At 38.6% G+C, this 27,972-nt stretch overlaps 27 non-coding genes across 27 annotated transcripts; all 27 read left to right on the top strand.

The window, feature by feature from the left end:
* Positions 1–767: 767 nt before the first annotated feature.
* On the top strand, positions 768–982 carry LOC129856258 (small nucleolar RNA U3). Its single transcript, XR_008759672.1, has one exon. It is a non-coding gene; the product is annotated as a small nucleolar RNA U3 (small nucleolar RNA).
* Positions 983–1,781: 799 nt separating this feature from the next.
* Positions 1,782–1,996, top strand: LOC129856254 (small nucleolar RNA U3). The gene has a single exon (XR_008759668.1). It is a non-coding gene; the product is annotated as a small nucleolar RNA U3 (small nucleolar RNA).
* A 795-nt stretch (positions 1,997–2,791) lies between these two features.
* On the top strand, positions 2,792–3,006 carry LOC129856288 (small nucleolar RNA U3). Its single transcript, XR_008759698.1, has one exon. It is a non-coding gene; the product is annotated as a small nucleolar RNA U3 (small nucleolar RNA).
* Positions 3,007–3,805: 799 nt separating this feature from the next.
* Positions 3,806–4,021, top strand: LOC129856302 (small nucleolar RNA U3). The gene has a single exon (XR_008759712.1). It is a non-coding gene; the product is annotated as a small nucleolar RNA U3 (small nucleolar RNA).
* Positions 4,022–4,820: 799 nt separating this feature from the next.
* Positions 4,821–5,035, top strand: LOC129856253 (small nucleolar RNA U3). The gene has a single exon (XR_008759667.1). It is a non-coding gene; the product is annotated as a small nucleolar RNA U3 (small nucleolar RNA).
* Positions 5,036–5,834: 799 nt separating this feature from the next.
* Positions 5,835–6,049, top strand: LOC129856252 (small nucleolar RNA U3). Its single transcript, XR_008759666.1, has one exon. It is a non-coding gene; the product is annotated as a small nucleolar RNA U3 (small nucleolar RNA).
* An 800-nt stretch (positions 6,050–6,849) lies between these two features.
* LOC129856240 (small nucleolar RNA U3) lies at positions 6,850–7,065 on the top strand. The gene has a single exon (XR_008759655.1). It is a non-coding gene; the product is annotated as a small nucleolar RNA U3 (small nucleolar RNA).
* An 800-nt stretch (positions 7,066–7,865) lies between these two features.
* Positions 7,866–8,080, top strand: LOC129856272 (small nucleolar RNA U3). The gene has a single exon (XR_008759684.1). It is a non-coding gene; the product is annotated as a small nucleolar RNA U3 (small nucleolar RNA).
* Positions 8,081–8,880: 800 nt separating this feature from the next.
* On the top strand, positions 8,881–9,095 carry LOC129856251 (small nucleolar RNA U3). Its single transcript, XR_008759665.1, has one exon. It is a non-coding gene; the product is annotated as a small nucleolar RNA U3 (small nucleolar RNA).
* Positions 9,096–9,895: 800 nt separating this feature from the next.
* Positions 9,896–10,110, top strand: LOC129856250 (small nucleolar RNA U3). The gene has a single exon (XR_008759664.1). It is a non-coding gene; the product is annotated as a small nucleolar RNA U3 (small nucleolar RNA).
* An 800-nt stretch (positions 10,111–10,910) lies between these two features.
* Positions 10,911–11,126, top strand: LOC129856301 (small nucleolar RNA U3). Its single transcript, XR_008759711.1, has one exon. It is a non-coding gene; the product is annotated as a small nucleolar RNA U3 (small nucleolar RNA).
* An 800-nt stretch (positions 11,127–11,926) lies between these two features.
* Positions 11,927–12,142, top strand: LOC129856239 (small nucleolar RNA U3). Its single transcript, XR_008759654.1, has one exon. It is a non-coding gene; the product is annotated as a small nucleolar RNA U3 (small nucleolar RNA).
* Positions 12,143–12,941: 799 nt separating this feature from the next.
* Positions 12,942–13,156, top strand: LOC129856263 (small nucleolar RNA U3). Its single transcript, XR_008759676.1, has one exon. It is a non-coding gene; the product is annotated as a small nucleolar RNA U3 (small nucleolar RNA).
* Positions 13,157–13,956: 800 nt separating this feature from the next.
* Positions 13,957–14,171, top strand: LOC129856249 (small nucleolar RNA U3). Its single transcript, XR_008759663.1, has one exon. It is a non-coding gene; the product is annotated as a small nucleolar RNA U3 (small nucleolar RNA).
* Positions 14,172–14,971: 800 nt separating this feature from the next.
* LOC129856300 (small nucleolar RNA U3) lies at positions 14,972–15,187 on the top strand. The gene has a single exon (XR_008759710.1). It is a non-coding gene; the product is annotated as a small nucleolar RNA U3 (small nucleolar RNA).
* Positions 15,188–15,987: 800 nt separating this feature from the next.
* On the top strand, positions 15,988–16,203 carry LOC129856238 (small nucleolar RNA U3). The gene has a single exon (XR_008759653.1). It is a non-coding gene; the product is annotated as a small nucleolar RNA U3 (small nucleolar RNA).
* Positions 16,204–17,002: 799 nt separating this feature from the next.
* Positions 17,003–17,217, top strand: LOC129856262 (small nucleolar RNA U3). The gene has a single exon (XR_008759675.1). It is a non-coding gene; the product is annotated as a small nucleolar RNA U3 (small nucleolar RNA).
* A 799-nt stretch (positions 17,218–18,016) lies between these two features.
* Positions 18,017–18,231, top strand: LOC129856234 (small nucleolar RNA U3). Its single transcript, XR_008759649.1, has one exon. It is a non-coding gene; the product is annotated as a small nucleolar RNA U3 (small nucleolar RNA).
* Positions 18,232–19,028: 797 nt separating this feature from the next.
* On the top strand, positions 19,029–19,244 carry LOC129856224 (small nucleolar RNA U3). Its single transcript, XR_008759639.1, has one exon. It is a non-coding gene; the product is annotated as a small nucleolar RNA U3 (small nucleolar RNA).
* An 800-nt stretch (positions 19,245–20,044) lies between these two features.
* Positions 20,045–20,259, top strand: LOC129856255 (small nucleolar RNA U3). The gene has a single exon (XR_008759669.1). It is a non-coding gene; the product is annotated as a small nucleolar RNA U3 (small nucleolar RNA).
* A 799-nt stretch (positions 20,260–21,058) lies between these two features.
* Positions 21,059–21,273, top strand: LOC129856310 (small nucleolar RNA U3). Its single transcript, XR_008759720.1, has one exon. It is a non-coding gene; the product is annotated as a small nucleolar RNA U3 (small nucleolar RNA).
* A 799-nt stretch (positions 21,274–22,072) lies between these two features.
* Positions 22,073–22,288, top strand: LOC129856208 (small nucleolar RNA U3). Its single transcript, XR_008759624.1, has one exon. It is a non-coding gene; the product is annotated as a small nucleolar RNA U3 (small nucleolar RNA).
* Positions 22,289–23,087: 799 nt separating this feature from the next.
* On the top strand, positions 23,088–23,303 carry LOC129856219 (small nucleolar RNA U3). Its single transcript, XR_008759634.1, has one exon. It is a non-coding gene; the product is annotated as a small nucleolar RNA U3 (small nucleolar RNA).
* A 799-nt stretch (positions 23,304–24,102) lies between these two features.
* Positions 24,103–24,318, top strand: LOC129856218 (small nucleolar RNA U3). Its single transcript, XR_008759633.1, has one exon. It is a non-coding gene; the product is annotated as a small nucleolar RNA U3 (small nucleolar RNA).
* A 799-nt stretch (positions 24,319–25,117) lies between these two features.
* Positions 25,118–25,333, top strand: LOC129856217 (small nucleolar RNA U3). The gene has a single exon (XR_008759632.1). It is a non-coding gene; the product is annotated as a small nucleolar RNA U3 (small nucleolar RNA).
* A 799-nt stretch (positions 25,334–26,132) lies between these two features.
* On the top strand, positions 26,133–26,348 carry LOC129856216 (small nucleolar RNA U3). Its single transcript, XR_008759631.1, has one exon. It is a non-coding gene; the product is annotated as a small nucleolar RNA U3 (small nucleolar RNA).
* A 799-nt stretch (positions 26,349–27,147) lies between these two features.
* LOC129856352 (small nucleolar RNA U3) lies at positions 27,148–27,363 on the top strand. Its single transcript, XR_008759758.1, has one exon. It is a non-coding gene; the product is annotated as a small nucleolar RNA U3 (small nucleolar RNA).
* Positions 27,364–27,972: the final 609 nt, after the last annotated feature.

Raw genomic sequence — 27,972 nt, 5'->3', positions numbered from 1 at the left:
GTCTCCAATGTTCTTATCGTTAATAAAATAAATCCTATAGAATCAGTCCTGAGACCCCAGCATAAATCTTCTTTTTAGTTTTCCGACTTTCATTTATCTCCATGTCCAGCACTTATATTTAGCTTCACAATGAGGTGTTTCACCATTTTCCTTTCAGGATAACCTTTGACCTTCCTTTGATCTTCTGCGTAGAAGAACCTTGTAACTTCTATCAACTCTTGTGTAGCTTGTGAGCATCATAGAGCAAAACATGTTGCATGTGCATGTTCAATAGAGTCTCAGCTTTTCATAGATAGGTTTTAGTAGTTTGTAATTCAAACCATTCTGTTTCTACAGATGTTTTTGTAAAAAAAAGACCCGGCCTGGGCCCCTTCGGGAACCGTCTTCGTCTCACGAACACAGCTCTATCTCAGCTACCGTTAATCACACAGACGAACTCTTGGTACCACTGGATACGGAAGACAAAGACAAATCTGATGGTACAACCCATACGTCTATAGCTAAAACACACAATAATTAAAAGGGGGTAGAATTCCACAAAAATAACCAGCTTTGAAATATGGATGGCTGTCCACCAACATTAGGTCATATTTTACCTGGTCGCAACCAGCATCGTTGACCATATTTCTCATTTGAGGAACCTCGCAATTCTCCATAATTAACATAATTTGTTTGCAACAACTGTTGATGCTGAGAATGCAACACAAACCGTTGGTGCAAATGCTCTTTTCAAGATGCTTCACCTTGATCACAACAACTTCCACACCAAGACTATACTTTCAGGGATCATTTCTATAGTTCTTTACTTGAGAAATGTGTGTCTAAAGTGGAAGGTTTCACTATCCATGATGATGATTCCAGATATTCCCATTCAGAGCATGAATCTGGTGGCTAGAAATGACTTTGCTCATTTTTCTTCCACCTTTAATGACTGTGCCTTGTCTTCAATGAACATGGATGAAGGGAATATGTTCTGAGTGGATGTTAACCATGTACAACAAAAACTACTGAAATGTCTCCAATGTTCTTATCGTTAATAAAATAAATCCTATAGAATCAGTCCTGAGACCCCAGCATAAATCTTCTTTTTAGTTTTCCGACTTTCATTTATCTCCATGTCCAGCACTTATATTTAGCTTCACAATGAGGTGTTTCACCATTTTCCTTTCAGGATAACCTTTGACCTTCCTTTGATCTTCTGCGTAGAAGAACCTTGTAACTTCTATCAACTCTTGTGTAGCTTGTGAGCATCATAGAGCAAAACATGTTGCATGTGCATGTTCGATAGAGTCTCAGCTTTTAATAGATAGGTTTTAGTAGTTTGTAATTCAAACCATTCTGTTTCTACAGATGTTTTTGTAAAAAGAAGACCCGGCCTGGGCCCCTTCGGGATCCGTCTTCGTCTCACGAACACAGCTCTATCTCAGCTACCGTTAATCACACAGACGAACTCTTGGTACCACTGGGTGCGGAAGACAAAGACAAATCTGATGGTACAACCCATACATCTATAGCTAAAACACACAATAATTAAAAGGGGGTAGAATTCCACAAAAATAACCAGCTTTGAAATATGAATGGCTGTCCACCAACATTAGGTCATATTTTACCTGTTGGCAACCAGCATCGTTGACCATATTTCTCATTTGAGGAACCTCGCAATTCTCCATAATTAACATAATTTGTTTGCAACAACTGTTGATGCTGAGAATGCAACACAAACCGGTGGTGCAAATGCTCTTTTCAAGATGCTTCACCTTGATCACAACAACTTCCACACCAAGACTATACTTTCAGGGATCATTTCTATAGTTCTTTACTTGAGAAATGTGTGTCTAAAGTGGAAGGTTTCACTATCCATGATGATGATTCAAGATATTCCCATTCAGAGCATGAATCTGGTGGCTAGAAATGACTTTGCTCATTTTTCTTCCACCTTTAATGACTGTGCCTTGTCTTCAATGAACATGGATGAAGGGAATATGTTCTGAGTGGATGTTAACCGTGTACAACAAAAACTACTGAAGTGTCTCCAATGTTCTTATCGTTAATAAAATAAATCCTATTGAATCAGTCCTGAGACCCCAGCATAAATCTTCTTTTTAGTTTTCTGACTTTCATTTATCTCCATGTCCAGCACTTATATTTAGCTTCACAGTGTTTCACCATTTTCCTTTCAGGACAGCCTTTGAATTTCCTTTGATCTTCTGCGTAGAAGAACCCTGTACCTTCTAACAACTCTTGTGTAGCTTGTGAGCATCATAGAGCAAAACATGTTACATGTGCATGTTCGATAGAGTCTCAGCTTCTCATAGATAGGTTTTAGTAGTTTGTAATTCAAACCATTCTGTTTCTACAGATGTTTTTGTAAAAAAAAAGACCCGGCCTGGGCCCCTTCGGGATCCGTCTTCGTCTCACGAACACAGCTCTATCTCAGCTACCGTTAATCACACAGACGAACTCTTGGTACCACTGGGTGCGGAAGACAAAGACAAATCTGATGGTACAACCCATACATCTATAGCTAAAACACACAATAATTAAAAGGGGGTAGAATTCCACAAAAATAACCAGCTTTGAAATATGAATGGCTGTCCACCAACATTAGGTCATATTTTACCTGTTGGCAACCAGCATCGTTGACCATATTTCTCATTTGAGGAACCTCGCAATTCTCCATAATTAACATAATTTGTTTGCAACAACTGTTGATGCTGAGAATGCAACACAAACCGGTGGTGCAAATGCTCTTTTCAAGATGCTTCACCTTGATCACAACAACTTCCACACCAAGACTATACTTTCAGGGATCATTTCTATAGTTCTTTACTTGAGAAATGTGTGTCTAAAGTGGAAGGTTTCACTATCCATGATGATGATTCAAGATAATCCCATTCAGAGCATGAATCTGGTGGCTAGAAATGACTTTGCTCATTTTTCTTCCACCTTTAATGACTGTGCCTTGTCTTCAATGAACATGGATGAAGGGAATATGTTCTGAGTGGATGTTAACCATGTACAACAAAAACTACTGAAATGTCTCCAATGTTCTTATCGTTAATAAAATAAATCCTATAGAATCAGTCCTGAGACCCCAGCATAAATCTTCTTTTTAGTTTTCCGACTTTCATTTATCTCCATGTCCAGCACTTATATTTAGCTTCACAATGAGGTGTTTCACCATTTTCATTTCAGGACAACCTTTGACCTTCCTTTGATCTTCTACGTAGAAGATCCCTGTACCTTCTAACAACTCTTGTGTAGCTTGTGAGCATCATAGAGCAAAACATGTTACATGTGCATGTTCGATAGAGTCTCAGCTTTTCATAGATAGGTTTTAGTAGTTTGTAATTCAAACCATTCTGTTTCTACAGATGTTTTTGTAAAAAAAAGACCCGGCCTGGGCCCCTTCGGGATCCGTCTTCTTCTCACGAACACAGCTCTATCTCAGCTACCGTTAATCACACAGACGAACTCTTGGTACCACTGGGTGCGGAAGACAAAGACAAATCTGATGGTACAACCCATACATCTATAGCTAAAACACACAATAATTAAAAGGGGGTAGAATTCCACAAAAATAACCAGCTTTGAAATATGAATGGCTGTCCACCAACATTAGATCATATTTTACCTGTTGGCAACCAGCATCGTTGACCATATTTCTCATTTGAGGAACCTCGCAATTCTCCATAATTAACATAATTTGTTTGCAACAAATGTTGATGCTGAGAATGCAACACAAACCGGTGGTGCAAATGCTCTTCTCAAGATCCTTCACCTTGATCACAACAACTTCCACACCAAGACTATACTTTCAGGGATCATTTTTATAGTTCTTTACTTGAGAAATGCTTGTCTAAAGTGGAAGGTCTTGCTGTCCATGATGATGATTCAAGATATTCCTGTTCAGAGCATGAATCTGGTGGCTAGAAATGACTTTGCTCATTTTTCTTCCATCTTTGATGACTGTGCCTTGTTCTTCAATGAACATGGATGAAGGGAATATGTTCTGAGTGGATGTTAACCATGTACAACAAAAACTACTGAAGTGTCTCCAATGTTCTTATCGTTAATAAAATAAATCCTATTGAATCAGTCCTGAGACCCCAGCATAAATCTTCTTTTTAGTTTTCTGACTTTCATTTATCTCCATGTCCAGCACTTATATTTAGCTTCACAATGAGGTGTTTCACCATTTTCATTTCAGGACAACCTTTGACCTTCCTTTGATCTTCTACGTAGAAGATCCCTGTACCTTCTAACAACTCTTGTGTAGCTTGTGAGCATCATAGAGCAAAACATGTTACATGTGCATGTTCGATAGAGTCTCAGCTTTTCATAGATAGGTTTTAGTAGTTTGTAATTCAAACCATTCTGTTTCTACAGATGTTTTTGTAAAAAAAAGACCCGGCCTGGGCCCCTTCGGGATCCGTCTTCTTCTCACGAACACAGCTCTATCTCAGCTACCGTTAATCACACAGACGAACTCTTGGTACCACTGGGTGCGGAAGACAAAGACAAATCTGATGGTACAACCCATACATCTATAGCTAAAACACACAATAATTAAAAGGGGGTAGAATTCCACAAAAATAACCAGCTTTGAAATATGAATGGCTGTCCACCAACATTAGATCATATTTTACCTGTTGGCAACCAGCATCGTTGACCATATTTCTCATTTGAGGAACCTCGCAATTCTCCATAATTAACATAATTTGTTTGCAACAAATGTTGATGCTGAGAATGCAACACAAACCGGTGGTGCAAATGCTCTTCTCAAGATGCTTCACCTTGATCACAACAACTTTCATACCAAGACTATACTTTCAGGGATCATTTCTATAGTTCTTTACTTGAGAAATGTGTGTCTAAAGTGGAAGGTTTCACTATCCATGATGATGATTCAAGATATTCCCATTCAGAGCATGAATCTGGTGGCTAGAAATGACTTTGCTCATTTTTCTTCCACCTTTAATGACTGTGCCTTGTCTTCAATGAACATGGATGAAGGGAATATGTTCTGAGTGGATGTTAACCATGTACAACAAAAACTACTGAAGTGTCTCCAATGTTCTTATCGTTAATAAAATAAATCCTATTGAATCAGTCCTGAGACCCCAGCATAAATCTTCTTTTTAGTTTTCTGACTTTCATTTATCTCCATGTCCAGCACTTATATTTAGCTTCACAGTGAGGTGTTTCACCATTTTCCTTTCAGGACAACCTTTGACTTTCCTTTGATCTTCTGCGTAGAAGAACCCTGTACCTTCTAAGAACTCTTGTGTAGCTTGTGAGCATCATAGAGCAAAACATGTTACATGTGCATGTTCGATAGAGTCTCAGCTTTTCATAGATAGGTTTTAGTAGTTTGTAATTCAAACCATTCTGTTTCTACAGATGTTTTTGTAAAAAAAAGACCCGGCCTGGGCCCCTTCGGGATCCGTCTTCGTCTCACGAACACAGCTCTATCTCAGCTACCGTTAATCACACAGACGAACTCGTGGTACCACTGGATGCGGAAGACAAAGACAAATCTGATGGTACAACCCATACATCTATAGCTAAAACACACAATAATTAAAAGGGGGTAGAATTCCACAAAAATAACCAGCTTTGAAATATGAATGGCTGTCCACCAACATTAGGTCATATTTTACCTGTTGGCAACCAGCATCGTTGACCATATTTCTCATTTGAGGAACCTCGCAATTCTCCATAATTAACATAATTTGTTTGCAACAACTGTTGATGCTGAGAATGCAACACAAACCGGTGGTGCAAATGCTCTTTTCAAGATGCTTCACCTTGATCACAACAACTTTCGTACGAAGACTATACTTTCAGGGATCATTTCTATAGTTCTTTACTTGAGAAATGTGTGTCTAAAGTGGAAGGTTTCACTATCCATGATGATGATTCAAGATATTCCCATTCAGAGCATGAATCTGGTGGCTAGAAATGACTTTGCTCATTTTTCTTCCACCTTTAATGACTGTGCCTTGTCTTCAATGAACATGGATGAAGGGAATATGTTCTGAGTGGATGTTAACCGTGTACAACAAAAACTACTGAAGTGTCTCCAATGTTCTTATCGTTAATAAAATACATCCTATTGAATCAGTCCTGAGACCCCAGCATAAATCTTCTTTTTAGTTTTCTGACTTTCATTTATCTCCATGTCCAGCACTTATATTTAGCTTCACAGTGAGGTGTTTCACCATTTTCCTTTCAGGACAGCCTTTGAATTTCCTTTGATCTTCTGCGTAGAAGAACCCTATACCTTCTAACAACTCTTGTGTAGCTTGTGAGCATCATAGAGCAAAACATGTTACATGTGCATGTTCGATAGAGTCTCAGCTTTTCATAGATAGGTTTTAGTAGTTTGTAATTCAAACCATTCTGTTTCTACAGATGTTTTTGTAAAAAAAAAGACCCGGCCTGGGCCCCTTCGGGATCCGTCTTCGTCTCACGAACACAGCTCTATCTCAGCTACCGTTAATCACACAGACGAACTCTTGGTACCACTGGATGCGGAAGACAAAGACAAATCTGATGGTACAACCCATACATCTATAGCTAAAACACACAATAATTAAAAGGGGGTAGAATTCCACAAAAATAACCAGCTTTGAAATATGAATGGCTGTCCACCAACATTAGGTCATATTTTACCTGTTGGCAACCAGCATCGTTGACCATATTTCTCATTTGAGGAACCTCGCAATTCTCCATAATTAACATAATTTGTTTGCAACAACTGTTGATGCTGAGAATGCAACACAAACAGGTGGTGCAAATGCTCTTTTCAAGATGCTTCACCTTGATCACAACAACTTTCATACCAAGACTATACTTTCAGGGATCATTTCTATAGTTCTTTACTTGAGAAATGTGTGTCTAAAGTGGAAGGTTTCACTATCCATGATGATGATTCAAGATATTCCCATTCAGAGCATGAATCTGGTGGCTAGAAATGACTTTGCTAATTTTTCTTCCACCTTTGATGACTGTTCCTTGTTCTTCAATGAACATGGATGAAGGGGATATGTTCTGAGTGGATGTTAACCATGTACAACAAAAATTACTGAAGTGTCTCCAATGTTCTTATCGTTAATAAAATAAAACCTATTGAATCAGTCCTGAGACCCCAGCATAAATCTTCTTTTTAGTTTTCTGACTTTCATTTATCTCCATGTCCAGCACTTATATTTAGCTTCACAGTGAGGTGTTTCACCATTTTCCTTTCAGGACAGCCTTTGAATTTCCTTTGATCTTCTGCGTAGAAGAACCCTGTACCTTCTAACAACTCTTGTGTAGCTTGTGAGCATCATAGAGCAAAACATGTTACATGTGCATGTTCGATAGAGTCTCAGCTTTTCATAGATAGGTTTTAGTAGTTTGTAATTCAAACCATTCTGTTTCTACAGATGTTTTTGTAAAAAAAAAGACCCGGCCTGGGCCCCTTCGGGATCCGTCTTTGTCTCACGAACACAGCTCTATCTCAGCTACCGTTAATCACACAGACGAACTCTTGGTACCACTGGATGCGGAAGACAAAGACAAATCTGATGGTACAACCCATACATCTATAGCTAAAACACACAATAATTAAAAGGGGGTAGAATTCCACAAAAATAACCAGCTTTGAAATATGAATGGCTGTCCACCAACATTAGGTCATATTTTACCTGTTGGCAACCAGCATCGTTGACCATATTTCTCATTTGAGGAACCTCGCAATTCTCCATAATTAACATAATTTGTTTGCAACAACTGTTGATGCTGAGAATGCAACACAAACCGGTGGTGCAAATGCTCTTTTCAAGATGCTTCACCTTGATCACAACAACTTTCATACCAAGACTATACTTTCAGGGATCATTTCTATAGTTCTTTACTTGAGAAATGTGTGTCTAAAGTGGAAGGTTTCACTATCCATGATGATGATTCAAGATATTCCCATTCAGAGCATGAATCTGGTGGCTAGAAATGACTTTGCTCATTTTTCTTCCACCTTTAATGACTGTGCCTTGTCTTCAATGAACATGGATGAAGGGAATATGTTCAGAGTGGATGTTAACCGTGTACAACAAAAACTACTGAAGTGTCTCCAATGTTCTTATCGTTAATAAAATACATCCTATTGAATCAGTCCTGAGACCCCAGCATAAATCTTCTTTTTAGTTTTCTGACTTTCATTTATCTCCATGTCCAGCACTTATATTTAGCTTCACAGTGAGGTGTTTCACCATTTTCCTTTCAGGACAGCCTTTGAATTTCCTTTGATCTTCTGCGTAGAAGAACCCTGTACCTTCTAACAACTCTTGTGTAGCTTGTGAGCATCATAGAGCAAAACATGTTACATGTGCATGTTCGATAGAGTCTCAGCTTTTCATAGATAGGTTTTAGTAGTTTGTAATTCAAACCATTCTGTTTCTACAGATGTTTTTGTAAAAAAAAAGACCCGGCCTGGGCCCCTTCGGGATCCGTCTTCGTCTCACGAACACAGCTCTATCTCAGCTACCGTTAATCACACAGACGAACTCTTGGTACCACTGGATGCGGAAGACAAAGACAAATCTGATGGTACAACCCATACATCTATAGCTAAAACACACAATCATTAAAAGGGGGTAGAATTCCACAAAAATAACCAGCTTTGAAATATGAATGGCTGTCCACCAACATTAGGTCATATTTTACCTGTTGGCAACCAGCATCGTTGACCATATTTCTCATTTGAGGAACCTCGCAATTCTCCATAATTAACATAATTTGTTTGCAACAACTGTTGATGCTGAGAATGCAACACAAACCGGTGGTGCAAATGCTCTTTTCAAGATGCTTCACCTTGATCACAACAACTTCCACACCAAGACTATACTTTCAGGGATCATTTCTATAGTTCTTTACTTGAGAAATGTGTGTCTAAAGTGGAAGGTTTCACTATCCATGATGATGATTCAAGATATTCCCATTCAGAGCATGAATCTGGTGGCTAGAAATGACTTTGCTCATTTTTCTTCCACCTTTAATGACTGTGCCTTGTCTTCAATGAACATGGATGAAGGGAATATGTTCTGAGTGGATGTTAACCGTGTACAACAAAAACTACTGAAGTGTCTCCAATGTTCTTATCGTTAATAAAATAAATCCTATTGAATCAGTCCTGAGACCCCAGCATAAATCTTCTTTTTAGTTTTCTGACTTTCATTTATCTCCATGTCCAGCACTTATATTTAGCTTCACAGTGAGGTGTTTCACCATTTTCCTTTCAGGACAGCCTTTGAATTTCCTTTGATCTTCTGCGTAGAAGAACCCTGTACCTTCTAACAACTCTTGTGTAGCTTGTGAGCATCATAGAGCAAAACATGTTACATGTGCATGTTCGATAGAGTCTCAGCTTTTCATAGATAGGTTTTAGTAGTTTGTAATTCAAACCATTCTGTTTCTACAGATGTTTTTGTAAAAAAAAAGACCCGGCCTGGGCCCCTTCGGGATCCGTCTTCGTCTCACGAACACAGCTCTATCTCAGCTACCGTTAATCACACAGACGAACTCTTGGTACCACTGGATGCGGAAGACAAAGACAAATCTGATGGTACAACCCATACATCTATAGCTAAAACACACAATAATTAAAAGGGGGTAGAATTCCACAAAAATAACCAGCTTTGAAATATGAATGGCTGTCCACCAACATTAGGTCATATTTTACCTGTTGGCAACCAGCATCGTTGACCATATTTCTCATTTGAGGAACCTCGCAATTCTCCATAATTAACATAATTTGTTTGCAACAACTGTTGATGCTGAGAATGCAACACAAACCGGTGGTGCAAATGCTCTTTTCAAGATGCTTCACCTTGATCACAACAACTTTCATACCAAGTCTATACTTTCAGGGATCATTTCTATAGTTCTTTACTTGAGAAATGTGTGTCTAAAGTGGAAGGTTTCACTATCCATGATGATGATTCAAGATATTCCCATTCAGAGCATGAATCTGGTGGCTAGAAATGACTTTGCTCATTTTTCTTCCACCTTTAATGACTGTGCCTTGTCTTCAATGAACATGGATGAAGGGAATATGTTCTGAGTGGATGTTAACCGTGTACAACAAAAACTACTGAAGTGTCTCCAATGTTCTTATCGTTAATAAAATACATCCTATTGAATCAGTCCTGAGACCCCAGCATAAATCTTCTTTTTAGTTTTCTGACTTTCATTTATCTCCATGTCCAGCACTTATATTTAGATTCACAGTGAGGTGTTTCACCATTTTCCTTTCAGGACAGCCTTTGAATTTCCTTTGATCTTCTGCGTAGAAGAACCCTGTACCTTCTAACAACTCTTGTGTAGCTTGTGAGCATCATAGAGCAAAACATGTTACATGTGCATGTTCGATAGAGTCTCAGCTTTTCATAGATAGGTTTTAGTAGTTTGTAATTCAAACCATTCTGTTTCTACAGATGTTTTTGTAAAAAAAAAGACCCGGCCTGGGCCCCTTCGGGATCCGTCTTCGTCTCACGAACACAGCTCTATCTCAGCTACCGTTAATCACACAGACGAACTCTTGGTACCACTGGATGCGGAAGACAAAGACAAATCTGATGGTACAACCCATACGTCTATAGCTAAAACACACAATAATTAAAAGGGGGTAGAATTCCACAAAAATAACCAGCTTTGAAATATGAATGGCTGTCCACCAACATTAGGTCATATTTTACCTGTTGGCAACCAGCATCGTTGACCATATTTCTCATTTGAGGAACCTCGCAATTCTCCATAATTAACATAATTTGTTTGCAACAACTGTTGATGCTGAGAATGCAACACAAACCGGTGGTGCAAATGCTCTTTTCAAGATGCTTCACCTTGATCACAACAACTTTCATACCAAGACTATACTTTCAGGGATCATTTCTATAGTTCTTTACTTGAGAAATGTGTGTCTAAAGTGGAAGGTTTCACTATCCATGATGATGATTCAAGATAATCCCATTCAGAGCATGAATCTGGTGGCTAGAAATGACTTTGCTAATTTTTCGTCCACCTTTGATGACTGTTCCTTCTTCTTCAATGAACATGGATGAAGGGGATATGTTCTGAGTGGATGTTAACCATGTACAACAAAAATTACTGAAGTGTCTCCAATGTTCTTATCGTTAATAAAATAAAACCTATTGAATCAGTCCTGAGACCCCAGCATAAATCTTCTTTTTAGTTTTCTGACTTTCATTTATCTCCATGTCCAGCACTTATATTTAGCTTCACAGTGAGGTGTTTCACCATTTTCCTTTCAGGACAGCCTTTGAATTTCCTTTGATCTTCTGCGTAGAAGAACCCTGTACCTTCTAACAACTCTTGTGTAGCTTGTGAGCATCATAGAGCAAAACATGTTACATGTGCATGTTCGATAGAGTCTCAGCTTTTCATAGATAGGTTTTAGTAGTTTGTAATTCAAACCATTCTGTTTCTACAGATGTTTTTGTAAAAAAAAAGACCCGGCCTGGGCCCCTTCGGGATCCGTCTTCGTCTCACGAACACAGCTCTATCTCAGCTACCGTTAATCACACAGACGAACTCTTGGTACCACTGGATGCGGAAGACAAAGACAAATCTGATGGTACAACCCATACGTCTATAGCTAAAACACACAATAATTAAAAGGGGGTAGAATTCCACAAAAATAACCAGCTTTGAAATATGAATGGCTGTCCACCAACATTAGGTCATATTTTACCTGTTGGCAACCAGCATCGTTGACCATATTTCTCATTTGAGGAACCTCGCAATTCTCCATAATTAACATAATTTGTTTGCAACAACTGTTGATGCTGAGAATGCAACACAAACCGGTGGTGCAAATGCTCTTTTCAAGATGCTTCACCTTGATCACAACAACTTTCATACCAAGACTATACTTTCAGGGATCATTTCTATAGTTCTTTACTTGAGAAATGTGTGTCTAAAGTGGAAGGTTTCACTATCCATGATGATGATTCAAGATATTCCCATTCAGAGCATGAATCTGGTGGCTAGAAATGACTTTGCTAATTTTTCTTCCACCTTTGATGACTGTTCCTTGTTCTTCAATGAACATGGATGAAGGGGATATGTTCTGAGTGGATGTTAACCATGTACAACAAAAATTACTGAAGTGTCTCCAATGTTCTTATCGTTAATAAAATAAAACCTATTGAATCAGTCCTGAGACCCCAGCATAAATCTTCTTTTTAGTTTTCTGACTTTCATTTATCTCCATGTCCAGCACTTATATTTAGCTTCACAGTGAGGTGTTTCACCATTTTCCTTTCAGGACAGCCTTTGAATTTCCTTTGATCTTCTGCGTAGAAGAACCCTGTACCTTCTAACAACTCTTGTGTAGCTTGTGAGCATCATAGAGCAAAACATGTTACATGTGCATGTTCGATAGAGTCTCAGCTTTTCATAGATAGGTTTTAGTAGTTTGTAATTCAAACCATTCTGTTTCTACAGATGTTTTTGTAAAAAAAAGACCCGGCCTTGGCCCTTTCGGGATCCGTCTTCGTCTCACGAACACAGCTCTATCTCAGCTACCGTTAATCACACAGACGAACTCTTGGTACCACTGGATGCGGAAGACAAAGACAAATCTGATGGTACAACCCATACATCTATAGCTAAAACACACAATAATTAAAAGGGGGTAGAATTCCACAAAAATAACCAGCTTTGAAATATGAATGGCTGTCCACCAACATTAGGTCATATTTTACCTGTTGGCAACCAGCATCGTTGACCATATTTCTCATTTGAGGAACCTCGCAATTCTCCATAATTAACATAATTTGTTTGCAACAACTGTTGATGCTGAGAATGCAACACAAACCGTTGGTGCAAATGCTCTTTTCAAGATGCTTCACCTTGATCACAACAACTTCCACACCAAGACTATACTTTCAGGGATCATTTCTATAGTTCTTTACTTGAGAAATGTGTGTCTAAAGTGGTAGGTTTCACTATCCATGATGATGATTCAAGAAATTCCCATTCAGAGCATGAATCTGGTGGCTAGAAATGACTTTGCTCATTTTTCTTCCACCTTTAATGACTGTGTCTTGTCTTCAATGAACAAGGATGAAGGGAATGTGTTCTGAGTGGATGTTAACCATGTACAACAAAAACTACTGAAATGTCTCCAATGTTCTTATCGTTAATAAAATAAATCCTATAGAATCAGTCCTGAGACCCCAGCATAAATCTTCTTTTTAGTTTTCTGACTTTCATTTATCTCCATGTCCAGCACTTATATTTAGCTTCACAGTGAGGTGTTTCACCATTTTCCTTTCAGGACAGCCTTTGAATTTCCTTTGATCTTCTGCGTAGAAGAACCCTGTACCTTCTAACAACTCTTGTGTAGCTTGTGAGCATCATAGAGCAAAACATGTTACATGTGCATGTTCGATAGAGTCTCAGCTTTTCATAGATAGGTTTTAGTAGTTTGTAATTCAAACCATTCTGTTTCTACAGATGTTTTTGTAAAAAAAAAGACCCGGCCTGGGCCCCTTCGGGATCCGTCTTCGTCTCACGAACACAGCTCTATCTCAGCTACCGTTAATCACACAGACGAACTCTTGGTACCACTGGATGCGGAAGACAAAGACAAATCTGATGGTACAACCCATACATCTATAGCTAAAACACACAATAATTAAAAGGGGGTAGAATTCCACAAAAATAACCAGCTTTGAAATATGAATGGCTGTCCACCAACATTAGGTCATATTTTACCTGTTGGCAACCAGCATCGTTGACCATATTTCTCATTTGAGGAACCTCGCAATTCTCCATAATTAACATAATTTGTTTGCAACAACTGTTGATGCTGAGAATGCAACACAAACCGGTGGTGCAAATGCTCTTTTCAAGATGCTTCACCTTGATCACAACAACTTTCATACCAAGTCTATACTTTCAGGGATCATTTCTATAGTTCTTTACTTGAGAAATGTGTGTCTAAAGTGGAAGGTTTCACTATCCATGATGATGATTCAAGATATTCCCATTCAGAGCATGAATCTGGTGGCTAGAAATGACTTTGCTCATTTTTCTTCCACCTTTAATGACTGTGCCTTGTCTTCAATGAACATGGATGAAGGGAATATGTTCTGAGTGGATGTTAACCGTGTACAACAAAAACTACTGAAGTGTCTCCAATGTTCTTATCGTTAATAAAATACATCCTATTGAATCAGTCCTGAGACCCCAGCATAAATCTTCTTTTTAGTTTTCTGACTTTCATTTATCTCCATGTCCAGCACTTATATTTAGATTCACAGTGAGGTGTTTCACCATTTTCCTTTCAGGACAGCCTTTGAATTTCCTTTGATCTTCTGCGTAGAAGAACCCTGTACCTTCTAACAACTCTTGTGTAGCTTGTGAGCATCATAGAGCAAAACATGTTACATGTGCATGTTCGATAGAGTCTCAGCTTTTCATAGATAGGTTTTAGTAGTTTGTAATTCAAACCATTCTGTTTCTACAGATGTTTTTGTAAAAAAAAAGACCCGGCCTGGGCCCCTTCGGGATCCGTCTTCGTCTCACGAACACAGCTCTATCTCAGCTACCGTTAATCACACAGACGAACTCTTGGTACCACTGGATGCGGAAGACAAAGACAAATCTGATGGTACAACCCATACGTCTATAGCTAAAACACACAATAATTAAAAGGGGGTAGAATTCCACAAAAATAACCAGCTTTGAAATATGAATGGCTGTCCACCAACATTAGGTCATATTTTACCTGTTGGCAACCAGCATCGTTGACCATATTTCTCATTTGAGGAACCTCGCAATTCTCCATAATTAACATAATTTGTTTGCAACAACTGTTGATGCTGAGAATGCAACACAAACCGGTGGTGCAAATGCTCTTTTCAAGATGCTTCACCTTGATCACAACAACTTTCATACCAAGACTATACTTTCAGGGATCATTTCTATAGTTCTTTACTTGAGAAATGTGTGTCTAAAGTGGAAGGTTTCACTATCCATGATGATGATTCAAGATAATCCCATTCAGAGCATGAATCTGGTGGCTAGAAATGACTTTGCTAATTTTTCGTCCACCTTTGATGACTGTTCCTTCTTCTTCAATGAACATGGATGAAGGGGATATGTTCTGAGTGGATGTTAACCATGTACAACAAAAATTACTGAAGTGTCTCCAATGTTCTTATCGTTAATAAAATAAAACCTATTGAATCAGTCCTGAGACCCCAGCATAAATCTTCTTTTTAGTTTTCTGACTTTCATTTATCTCCATGTCCAGCACTTATATTTAGCTTCACAGTGAGGTGTTTCACCATTTTCCTTTCAGGACAGCCTTTGAATTTCCTTTGATCTTCTGCGTAGAAGAACCCTGTACCTTCTAACAACTCTTGTGTAGCTTGTGAGCATCATAGAGCAAAACATGTTACATGTGCATGTTCGATAGAGTCTCAGCTTTTCATAGATAGGTTTTAGTAGTTTGTAATTCAAACCATTCTGTTTCTACAGATGTTTTTGTAAAAAAAAAGACCCGGCCTGGGCCCCTTCGGGATCCGTCTTCGTCTCACGAACACAGCTCTATCTCAGCTACCGTTAATCACACAGACGAACTCTTGGTACCACTGGATGCGGAAGACAAAGACAAATCTGATGGTACAACCCATACGTCTATAGCTAAAACACACAATAATTAAAAGGGGGTAGAATTCCACAAAAATAACCAGCTTTGAAATATGAATGGCTGTCCACCAACATTAGGTCATATTTTACCTGTTGGCAACCAGCATCGTTGACCATATTTCTCATTTGAGGAACCTCGCAATTCTCCATAATTAACATAATTTGTTTGCAACAACTGTTGATGCTGAGAATGCAACACAAACCGGTGGTGCAAATGCTCTTTTCAAGATGCTTCACCTTGATCACAACAACTTTCATACCAAGACTATACTTTCAGGGATCATTTCTATAGTTCTTTACTTGAGAAATGTGTGTCTAAAGTGGAAGGTTTCACTATCCATGATGATGATTCAAGATATTCCCATTCAGAGCATGAATCTGGTGGCTAGAAATGACTTTGCTAATTTTTCTTCCACCTTTGATGACTGTTCCTTGTTCTTCAATGAACATGGATGAAGGGGATATGTTCTGAGTGGATGTTAACCATGTACAACAAAAATTACTGAAGTGTCTCCAATGTTCTTATCGTTAATAAAATAAAACCTATTGAATCAGTCCTGAGACCCCAGCATAAATCTTCTTTTTAGTTTTCTGACTTTCATTTATCTCCATGTCCAGCACTTATATTTAGCTTCACAGTGAGGTGTTTCACCATTTTCCTTTCAGGACAGCCTTTGAATTTCCTTTGATCTTCTGCGTAGAAGAACCCTGTACCTTCTAACAACTCTTGTGTAGCTTGTGAGCATCATAGAGCAAAACATGTTACATGTGCATGTTCGATAGAGTCTCAGCTTTTCATAGATAGGTTTTAGTAGTTTGTAATTCAAACCATTCTGTTTCTACAGATGTTTTTGTAAAAAAAAGACCCGGCCTTGGCCCTTTCGGGATCCGTCTTCGTCTCACGAACACAGCTCTATCTCAGCTACCGTTAATCACACAGACGAACTCTTGGTACCACTGGATGCGGAAGACAAAGACAAATCTGATGGTACAACCCATACATCTATAGCTAAAACACACAATAATTAAAAGGGGGTAGAATTCCACAAAAATAACCAGCTTTGAAATATGAATGGCTGTCCACCAACATTAGGTCATATTTTACCTGTTGGCAACCAGCATCGTTGACCATATTTCTCATTTGAGGAACCTCGCAATTCTCCATAATTAACATAATTTGTTTGCAACAACTGTTGATGCTGAGAATGCAACACAAACCGTTGGTGCAAATGCTCTTTTCAAGATGCTTCACCTTGATCACAACAACTTCCACACCAAGACTATACTTTCAGGGATCATTTCTATAGTTCTTTACTTGAGAAATGTGTGTCTAAAGTGGTAGGTTTCACTATCCATGATGATGATTCAAGAAATTCCCATTCAGAGCATGAATCTGGTGGCTAGAAATGACTTTGCTCATTTTTCTTCCACCTTTAATGACTGTGTCTTGTCTTCAATGAACAAGGATGAAGGGAATGTGTTCTGAGTGGATGTTAACCATGTACAACAAAAACTACTGAAATGTCTCCAATGTTCTTATCGTTAATAAAATAAATCCTATAGAATCAGTCCTGAGACCCCAGCATAAATCTTCTTTTTAGTTTTCCGACTTTCATTTATCTCCATGTCCAGCACTTATATTTAGCTTCACAGTGAGGTGTTTCACCATTTTCCTTTCAGGACAACCTTTGACTTTCCTTTGATCTTCTACGTAGAAGAACCCTGTAACTTCTAACAACTCTTGTGTAGCTTGTGAGCATCATAGAGCAAAACATGTTACATGTGCATGTTCGATAGAGTCTCAGCTTTTCATAGATAGGTTTTAGTAGTTTGTAATTCAAACCATTCTGTTTCTACAGATGTTTTTGTAAAAAAAAGACCCGGCCTGGGCCCCTTCGGGATCCGTCTTCGTCTCACGAACACAGCTCTATCTCAGCTACCGTTAATCACACAGACTAACTCTTGGTACCACTGGATGCGGAAGACAAAGACAAATCTGATGGTACAACCCATACATCTATAGCTAAAACACACAATAATTAAAAGGGGGTAGAATTCCACAAAAATAACCAGCTTTGAAATATGAATGGCTGTCCACCAACATTAGGTCATATTTTACCTGTTGGCAACCAGCATCGTTGACCCTATTTCTCATTTGAGGAACCTCGCAATTCTCCATAATTAACATAATTTGTTTGCAACAACTGTTGATGCTGAGAATGCAACACAAACCGGTGGTGCAAATGCTCTTTTCAAGATGCTTCACCTTGATCACAACAACTTCCACACCAAGACTATACTTTCAGGGATCATTTCTATAGTTCTTTACTTGAGAAATGTTTGTCTAAAGTGGAAGGTTTCACTATCCATGATGATGATTCAAGATATTCCCATTCAGAGCATGAATCTGGTGGCTAGAAATGACTTTGCTCATTTTTCTTCCACCTTTAATGACTGTGCCTTGTCTTCAATGAACATGGATGAAGGGAATATGTTCTGAGTGGATGTTAACCATGTACAACAAAAACTACTGAAGTGTCTCCAATGTTCTTATCGTTAATAAAATAAATCCTATTGAATCAGTCCTGAGACCCCAGCATAAATCTTCTTTTTAGTTTTCTGACTTTCAATTATCTCCATGTCCAGCACTTATATTTTGCTTCACAGTGAGGTGTTTCACCATTTTCCTTTCAGGACAACCTTTGACCTTCCTATGATCTTCTGCGTAGAAGAACCTTGTAACTTCTAACAACTCTTGTGTAGCTTGTGAGCATCATAGAGCAAAACATGTTGCATGTGCATGTTCGATAGAGTCTCCTTTTAATAGATAGGTTTTAGTAGTTTGTAATTCAAACCATTCTGTTTCTACAGATGTTTTTGTAAAAAAAAGACCCGGCCTGGGCCCCTTCGGGATCCGTCTTCGTCTCACGAACACAGCTCTATCTCAGCTACCGTTAATCACACAGACGAACTCTTGGTACCACTGGATACGGAAGACAAAGACAAATCTGATGGTACAACCCATACGTCTATAGCTAAAACACACAATAATTAAAAGGGGGTAGAATTCCACAAAAATAACCAGCTTTGAAATATGGATGGCTGTCCACCAACATTAGGTCATATTTTACCTGTTGGCAACCAGCATCGTTAACCATATTTCTCATTTGAGGAACCTCGCAATTCTCCATAATTAACATAATTTGATTGCAACAACTGTTGATGCTGAGAATGCAACACAAACCGGTGGTGCAAATGCTCTTTTCAAGATCCTTCACCTTGATCACAACAACTTCCACACCAAGACTATACTTTCAGGGATCATTTCTATAGTTCTTTACTTGAGAAATGTGTGTCTAAAGTGGAAGGTCTCGCTATCCATGATGATGATTCAAGATATTCCCGTTCAGAGCATGAATCTGGTGGCTAGAAATGACTTTGCTCATTTTTCTTCCACCTTTGATGACTGTTCCTTGTTCTTCAATGAACATGGATGAAGGGAATATGTTCTGACTGGATGTTAACCATGTACAACAAAAACTACTGAAGTGTCTCCAATGTTCTTATCGTTAATAAAATAAATCCTATAGAATCAGTCCTGAGACCCCAGCATAAATCTTCTTTTTAGTTTTCCGACTTTCATTTATCTCCATGTCCAGCACTTATATTTAGCTTCACAATGAGGTGTTTCACCATTTTCTATTCAGGACAGCCTTTGACTTTCCTTTGATCTTCTGCGTAGAAGAACCCTGTACCTTCTAACAACTCTTGTGTAGCTTGTGAGCATCATAGTGCAAAACATGTTACATGTGCATGTTCGATAGAGTCTCAGCTTTTCATAGATAGGTTTTAGTAGTTTGTAATTCAAACCATTCTGTTTCTACAGATGTTCTTGTAAAAAAAAAGACCAGGCCTGGGCCCCTTCGGGATCCGTCTTCGTCTCACGAACACAGCTCTATCTCAGCTACCGTTAATCACACAAACGAACTCTTGGTACCACTGGATGCGGAAGACAAAGACAAATCTGATGGTACAACCCATACGTCTATAGCTAAAACACACAATAATTAAAAGGGGGTAGAATTCCACAAAAATAACCAGCTTTGAAATATGGATGGCTGTCCACCAACATTAGGTCATATTTTACCTGTTGGCAACCAGCATTGTTAACCATATTTCTCATTTGAGGAACCTCGCAATTCTCCATAATTAACATAATTTGATTGCAACAACTGTTGATGCTGAGAATGCAACACAAACCGGTGGTGCAAATGCTCTTTTCAAGATCCTTCACCTTGATCACAACAACTTCCACACCAAGACTATACTTTCAGGGATCATTTCTATAGTTCTTTACTTGAGAAATGTGTGTCTAAAGTGGAAGGTCTCGCTATCCATGATGATGATTCAAGATATTCCCGTTCAGAGCATGAATCTGGTGGCTAGAAATGACTTTGCTCATTTTTCTTCCACCTTTAATGACTGTGCCTTGTCTTCAATGAACATGGATGAAGGGAATATGTTCTGAGTGGATGTTAACCATGTACAACAAAAACTACTGAAGTGTCTCCAATGTTCTTATCGTTAATAAAATAAATCCTATAGAATCAGTCCTGAGACCCCAGCATAAATCTTCTTTTTAGTTTTCCGACTTTCATTTATCTCCATGTCCAGCACTTATATTTAGCTTCACAATGAGGTGTTTCACCATTTTCCTTTCAGGACAACCTTTGATCTTCCTTTGATCTTCTGCGTAGAAGAACCCTGTACATTCTAACAACTCTTGTGTAGCTTGTGAGCATCATAGAGCAAAACATGTTACATGTGCATGTTCGATAGAGTCTCAGCTTTTCATAGATAGGTTTTAGTAGTTTGTAATTCAAACCATTCTGTTTCTACAGATGTTTTTGTAAAAAAAAGACCCGGCCTGGACCCCTTCGGGATCCGTCTTCGTCTCACGAACACAGCTCTATCTCAGCTACCGTTAATCACACAAACGAAATCTTGGTACCACTGGATGCGGAAGACAAAGACAAATCTGATGGTACAACCCATACGTCTATAGCTAAAACACACAATAATTAAAAGGGGGTAGAATTCCACAAAAATAACCAGCTTTGAAATATGGATGGCTGTCCACCAACATTAGGTCATATTTTACCTGTTGGCAACCAGCATTGTTGACCATATTTCTCATTTGAGGAACCTCGCAATTCTCCATAATTAACATAATTTGTTTGCAACAACTGTTGATGCTGAGAATGCAACACAAACCGTTGGTGCAAATGCTCTTATCAAGATGCTTCACCTTGATCACAACAACTTCCACACCAACACTATACTTTCAGGGATCATTTCTATAGTTCTTTACTTGAGAAATGTGTGTCTAAAGTGGAAGGTCTCGCTATCCATGATGATGATTCAAGATATTCCTGTTCAGAGCATGAATCTGGTGGCTAGAAATGACTTTGCTCATTTTTCTTCCACCTTTAATGACTGTGCCTTGTCTTCAATGAACATGGATGAAGGGAATATGTTCTGAGTGGATGTTAACCATGTACAACAAAAACTACTGAATTGTTTCCAATGTTCTTATCGTTAATAAAATAAATCCTATAGAATCAGTCCTGAGACCCCAGCATAAATCTTCTTTTTAGTTTTCCGACTTTCATTTATCTCCATGTCCAGCACTTATATTTAGCTTCACAATGAGGTGTTTCACCATTTTCTTTTCAGGACAGCCTTTGACTTTCCTTTGATCTTCTGCGTAGAAGAACCCTGTACCTTCTAACAACTCTTGTGTAGCTTGTGAGCATCATAGAGCAAAACATGTTACATGTGCATGTTCGATAGAGTCTCAGCTTTTCATAGATAGGTTTTAGTAGTTTGTAATTCAAACCATTCTGTTTCTACAGATGTTTTTGTAAAAAAAAGACCAGGCCTGGGCCCCTTCGGGATCCGTCTTCGTCTCACGAACACAGCTCTATCTCAGCTACCGTTAATCACACAGACGAACTCTTGGTACCACTGGATGCGGAAGACAAAGACAAATCTGATGGTACAACCCATACATCTATAGCTAAAACACACAATAATTAAAAGGGGGTAGAATTCCACAAAAATAACCAGCTTTGAAATATGAATGGCTGTCCACCAACATTAGGTCATATTTTACCTGTTGGCAACCAGCATCGTTGACCATATTTCTCATTTGAGGAACCTCGCAATTCTCCATAATTAACATAATTTGTTTGCAACAACTGTTGATGCTGAGAATGCAACACAAACCGGTGGTGCAAATGCTCTTTTCAAGATGCTTCACCTTGATCACAATAGCTTTCATACCAAGTCTATACTTTCAGGGATCATTTCTATAGTTCTTTACTTGAGAAATGTGTGTCAAAAGTGGAAGGTCTCGCTATCCATGATGATGATTCAAGATATTCCCGTTCAGAGCATGAATCTGGTGGCTAGAAATGACTTTGCTCATTTTTCTTCCACCTTTGATGACTGTTCCTTGTTCTTCAATGAGCATGGATGAAGGGAATTTGTTCTGAGTGGATGTTAACCATGTACAACAAAAACTACTGAAATGTCTTCAATGTTCTTATCGTTAACAAAATAAATCCTATAGAATCAGTCCTGAGACCCCAGCATAAATCTTCTTTTTAGTTTTCCGACTTTCATTTATCTCCATGTCCAGCACTTATATTTAGCTTCACAATGAGGTGTTTCACCATTTTCCTTTCAGGACAACCTTTGACCTTCCTTTGATCTTCTGCGTAGAAGAACCTTGTAACTTCTAACTACTCTTGTGTAGCTTGTGAGCATCATAGAGCAAAACATGTTACATGTGCATGTTCGATAGAGTCTCAGCTTTTCATAGATAGGTTTTAGTAGTTTGTAATTCAAACCATTCTGTTTCTACAGATGTTTTTGTAAAAAAAAGACCCGGCCTGGGTCCCTTCGGGATCCGTCTTCGTCTCACAAACACAGCTCTATCTCAGCTACCGTTAATCACATAGACGAATTCTTGGTACCACTGGATGCGGAAGACAAAGACAAATCTGATGGTACAACCCATACGTCTATAGCTAAAACACACAATAATTAAAAGGGGGTAGAATTCCACAAAAATAACCAGCTTTGAAATATGGATGGCTGTCCACCAACATTAGGTCATATTTTACCTGTTGGCAACCAGCATCGTTGACCATATTTCTCATTTGAGTGACCTCGCAATTCTCCATAATTAACATAATTTGATTGCAACAAATGTTGATGCTGAGAATGCAACACAAACCGGTGGTGCAAATGCTCTTTTCAAGATCCTTCACCTTGATCACAACAACTTCCACACCAAGACTATACTTTCAGGGATCATTTCTATAGTTCTTTACTTGAGAAATGTGTGTCAAAAGTGGAAGGTCTCGCTATCCATGATGATGATTCAAGATATTCCCGTTCAGAGCATGAATCTGGTGGCTAGAAATGACTTTGCTCATTTTTCTTCCACCTTTGATGACTGTTCCTTGTTCTTCAATGAGCATGGATGAAGGGAATTTGTTCTGAGTGGATGTTAACCATGTACAACAAAAACTACTGAAATGTCTTCAATGTTCTTATCGTTAACAAAATAAATCCTATAGAATCAGTCCTGAGACCCCAGCATAAATCTTCTTTTTAGTTTTCCGACTTTCATTTATCTCCATGTCCAGCACTTATATTTAGCTTCACAATGAGGTGTTTCACCATTTTCCTTTCAGGACAACCTTTGACCTTCCTTTGATCTTCTGCGTAGAAGAACCTTGTAACTTCTAACTACTCTTGTGTAGCTTGTGAGCATCATAGAGCAAAACATGTTACATGTGCATGTTCGATAGAGTCTCAGCTTTTCATAGATAGGTTTTAGTAGTTTGTAATTCAAACCATTCTGTTTCTACAGATGTTTTTGTAAAAAAAAGACCCGGCCTGGGTCCCTTCGGGATCCGTCTTCGTCTCACAAACACAGCTCTATCTCAGCTACCGTTAATCACATAGACGAATTCTTGGTACCACTGGATGCGGAAGACAAAGACAAATCTGATGGTACAACCCATACGTCTATAGCTAAAACACACAATAATTAAAAGGGGGTAGAATTCCACAAAAATAACCAGCTTTGAAATATGGATGGCTGTCCACCAACATTAGGTCATATTTTACCTGTTGGCAACCAGCATCGTTGACCATATTTCTCATTTGAGTGACCTCGCAATTCTCCATAATTAACATAATTTGATTGCAACAAATGTTGATGCTGAGAATGCAACACAAACCGGTGGTGCAAATGCTCTTTTCAAGATCCTTCACCTTGATCACAACAACTTCCACACCAAGACTATACTTTCAGGGATCATTTCTATAGTTCTTTACTTGAGAAATGTGTGTCAAAAGTGGAAGGTCTCGCTATCCATGATGATGATTCAAGATATTCCCGTTCAGAGCATGAATCTGGTGGCTAGAAATGACTTTGCTCATTTTTCTTCCACCTTTGATGACTGTTCCTTGTTCTTCAATGAGCATGGATGAAGGGAATTTGTTCTGAGTGGATGTTAACCATGTACAACAAAAACTACTGAAATGTCTTCAATGTTCTTATCGTTAACAAAATAAATCCTATAGAATCAGTCCTGAGACCCCAGCATAAATCTTCTTTTTAGTTTTCCGACTTTCATTTATCTCCATGTCCAGCACTTATATTTAGCTTCACAATGAGGTGTTTCACCATTTTCCTTTCAGGACAACCTTTGACCTTCCTTTGATCTTCTGCGTAGAAGAACCTTGTAACTTCTAACTACTCTTGTGTAGCTTGTGAGCATCATAGAGCAAAACATGTTACATGTGCATGTTCGATAGAGTCTCAGCTTTTCATAGATAGGTTTTAGTAGTTTGTAATTCAAACCATTCTGTTTCTACAGATGTTTTTGTAAAAAAAAGACCCGGCCTGGGTCCCTTCGGGATCCGTCTTCGTCTCACAAACACAGCTCTATCTCAGCTACCGTTAATCACATAGACGAATTCTTGGTACCACTGGATGCGGAAGACAAAGACAAATCTGATGGTACAACCCATACGTCTATAGCTAAAACACACAATAATTAAAAGGGGGTAGAATTCCACAAAAATAACCAGCTTTGAAATATGGATGGCTGTCCACCAACATTAGGTCATATTTTACCTGTTGGCAACCAGCATCGTTGACCATATTTCTCATTTGAGTGACCTCGCAATTCTCCATAATTAACATAATTTGATTGCAACAAATGTTGATGCTGAGAATGCAACACAAACCGGTGGTGCAAATGCTCTTTTCAAGATCCTTCACCTTGATCACAACAACTTCCACACCAAGACTATACTTTCAGGGATCATTTCTATAGTTCTTTACTTGAGAAATGTGTGTCAAAAGTGGAAGGTCTCGCTATCCATGATGATGATTCAAGATATTCCCGTTCAGAGCATGAATCTGGTGGCTAGAAATGACTTTGCTCATTTTTCTTCCACCTTTGATGACTGTTCCTTGTTCTTCAATGAGCATGGATGAAGGGAATTTGTTCTGAGTGGATGTTAACCATGTACAACAAAAACTACTGAAATGTCTTCAATGTTCTTATCGTTAACAAAATAAATCCTATAGAATCAGTCCTGAGACCCCAGCATAAATCTTCTTTTTAGTTTTCCGACTTTCATTTATCTCCATGTCCAGCACTTATATTTAGCTTCACAATGAGGTGTTTCACCATTTTCCTTTCAGGACAACCTTTGACCTTCCTTTGATCTTCTGCGTAGAAGAACCTTGTAACTTCTAACTACTCTTGTGTAGCTTGTGAGCATCATAGAGCAAAACATGTTACATGTGCATGTTCGATAGAGTCTCAGCTTTTCATAGATAGGTTTTAGTAGTTTGTAATTCAAACCATTCTGTTTCTACAGATGTTTTTGTAAAAAAAAGACCCGGCCTGGGTCCCTTCGGGATCCGTCTTCGTCTCACAAACACAGCTCTATCTCAGCTACCGTTAATCACATAGACGAATTCTTGGTACCACTGGATGCGGAAGACAAAGACAAATCTGATGGTACAACCCATACGTCTATAGCTAAAACACACAATAATTAAAAGGGGGTAGAATTCCACAAAAATAACCAGCTTTGAAATATGGATGGCTGTCCACCAACATTAGGTCATATTTTACCTGTTGGCAACCAGCATCGTTGACCATATTTCTCATTTGAGTGACCTCGCAATTCTCCATAATTAACATAATTTGATTGCAACAAATGTTGATGCTGAGAATGCAACACAAACCGGTGGTGCAAATGCTCTTTTCAAGATCCTTCACCTTGATCACAACAACTTCCACACCAAGACTATACTTTCAGGGATCATTTCTATAGTTCTTTACTTGAGAAATGTGTGTCAAAAGTGGAAGGTCTCGCTATCCATGATGATGATTCAAGATATTCCCGTTCAGAGCATGAATCTGGTGGCTAGAAATGACTTTGCTCATTTTTCTTCCACCTTTGATGACTGTTCCTTGTTCTTCAATGAGCATGGATGAAGGGAATTTGTTCTGAGTGGATGTTAACCATGTACAACAAAAACTACTGAAATGTCTTCAATGTTCTTATCGTTAACAAAATAAATCCTATAGAATCAGTCCTGAGACCCCAGCATAAATCTTCTTTTTAGTTTTCCGACTTTCATTTATCTCCATGTCCAGCACTTATATTTAGCTTCACAATGAGGTGTTTCACCATTTTCCTTTCAGGACAACCTTTGACCTTCCTTTGATCTTCTGCGTAGAAGAACCTTGTAACTTCTAACTACTCTTGTGTAGCTTGTGAGCATCATAGAGCAAAACATGTTACATGTGCATGTTCGATAGAGTCTCAGCTTTTCATAGATAGGTTTTAGTAGTTTGTAATTCAAACCATTCTGTTTCTACAGATGTTTTTGTAAAAAAAAGACCCGGCCTGGGTCCCTTCGGGATCCGTCTTCGTCTCACAAACACAGCTCTATCTCAGCTACCGTTAATCACATAGACGAATTCTTGGTACCACTGGATGCGGAAGACAAAGACAAATCTGATGGTACAACCCATACGTCTATAGCTAAAACACACAATAATTAAAAGGGGGTAGAATTCCACAAAAATAACCAGCTTTGAAATATGGATGGCTGTCCACCAACATTAGGTCATATTTTACCTGTTGGCAACCAGCATCGTTGACCATATTTCTCATTTGAGTGACCTCGCAATTCTCCATAATTAACATAATTTGATTGCAACAAATGTTGATGCTGAGAATGCAACACAAACCGGTGGTGCAAATGCTCTTTTCAAGATCCTTCACCTTGATCACAACAACTTCCACACCAAGACTATACTTTCAGGGATCATTTCTATAGTTCTTTACTTGAGAAATGTGTGTCAAAAGTGGAAGGTCTCGCTATCCATGATGATGATTCAAGATATTCCCGTTCAGAGCATGAATCTGGTGGCTAGAAATGACTTTGCTCATTTTTCTTCCACCTTTGATGACTGTTCCTTGTTCTTCAATGAGCATGGATGAAGGGAATATGTTCTGAGTGGATGTTAACCATGTACAACAAAAACTACTGAAATGTCTTCAATGTTCTTATCGTTAACAAAATAAATCCTATAGAATCAGTCCTGAGACCCCAGCATAAATCTTCTTTTTAGTTTTCCGACTTTCATTTATCTCCATGTCCAGCACTTATATTTAGCTTCACAATGAGGTGTTTCACCATTTTCCTTTCAGGACAACCTTTGACCTTCCTTTGATCTTCTGCGTAGAAGAACCTTGTAACTTCTAACTACTCTTGTGTAGCTTGTGAGCATCATAGAGCAAAACATGTTACATGTGCATGTTCGATAGAGTCTCAGCTTTTCATAGATAGGTTTTAGTAGTTTGTAATTCAAACCATTCTGTTTCTACAGATGTTTTTGTAAAAAAAAGACCCGGCCTGGGCCCCTTCGGGATCCGTCTTCGTCTCACAAACACAGCTCTATCTCAGCTACCGTTAATCACATAGACGAATTCTTGGTACCACTGGATGCGGAAGACAAAGACAAATCTGATGGTACAACCCATACGTCTATAGCTAAAACACACAATAATTAAAAGGGGGTAGAATTCCACAAAAATAACCAGCTTTGAAATATGGATGGCTGTCCACCA

This window comes from Salvelinus fontinalis, chromosome 5, assembly GCF_029448725.1.
Source record: "Salvelinus fontinalis isolate EN_2023a chromosome 5, ASM2944872v1, whole genome shotgun sequence".
Classification (NCBI taxonomy): Eukaryota; Metazoa; Chordata; class Actinopteri; order Salmoniformes; family Salmonidae; genus Salvelinus; species Salvelinus fontinalis.
Note: the sequence above shows the minus strand (reverse complement) of the source record. Positions and strands in the feature narration are given on the sequence as shown.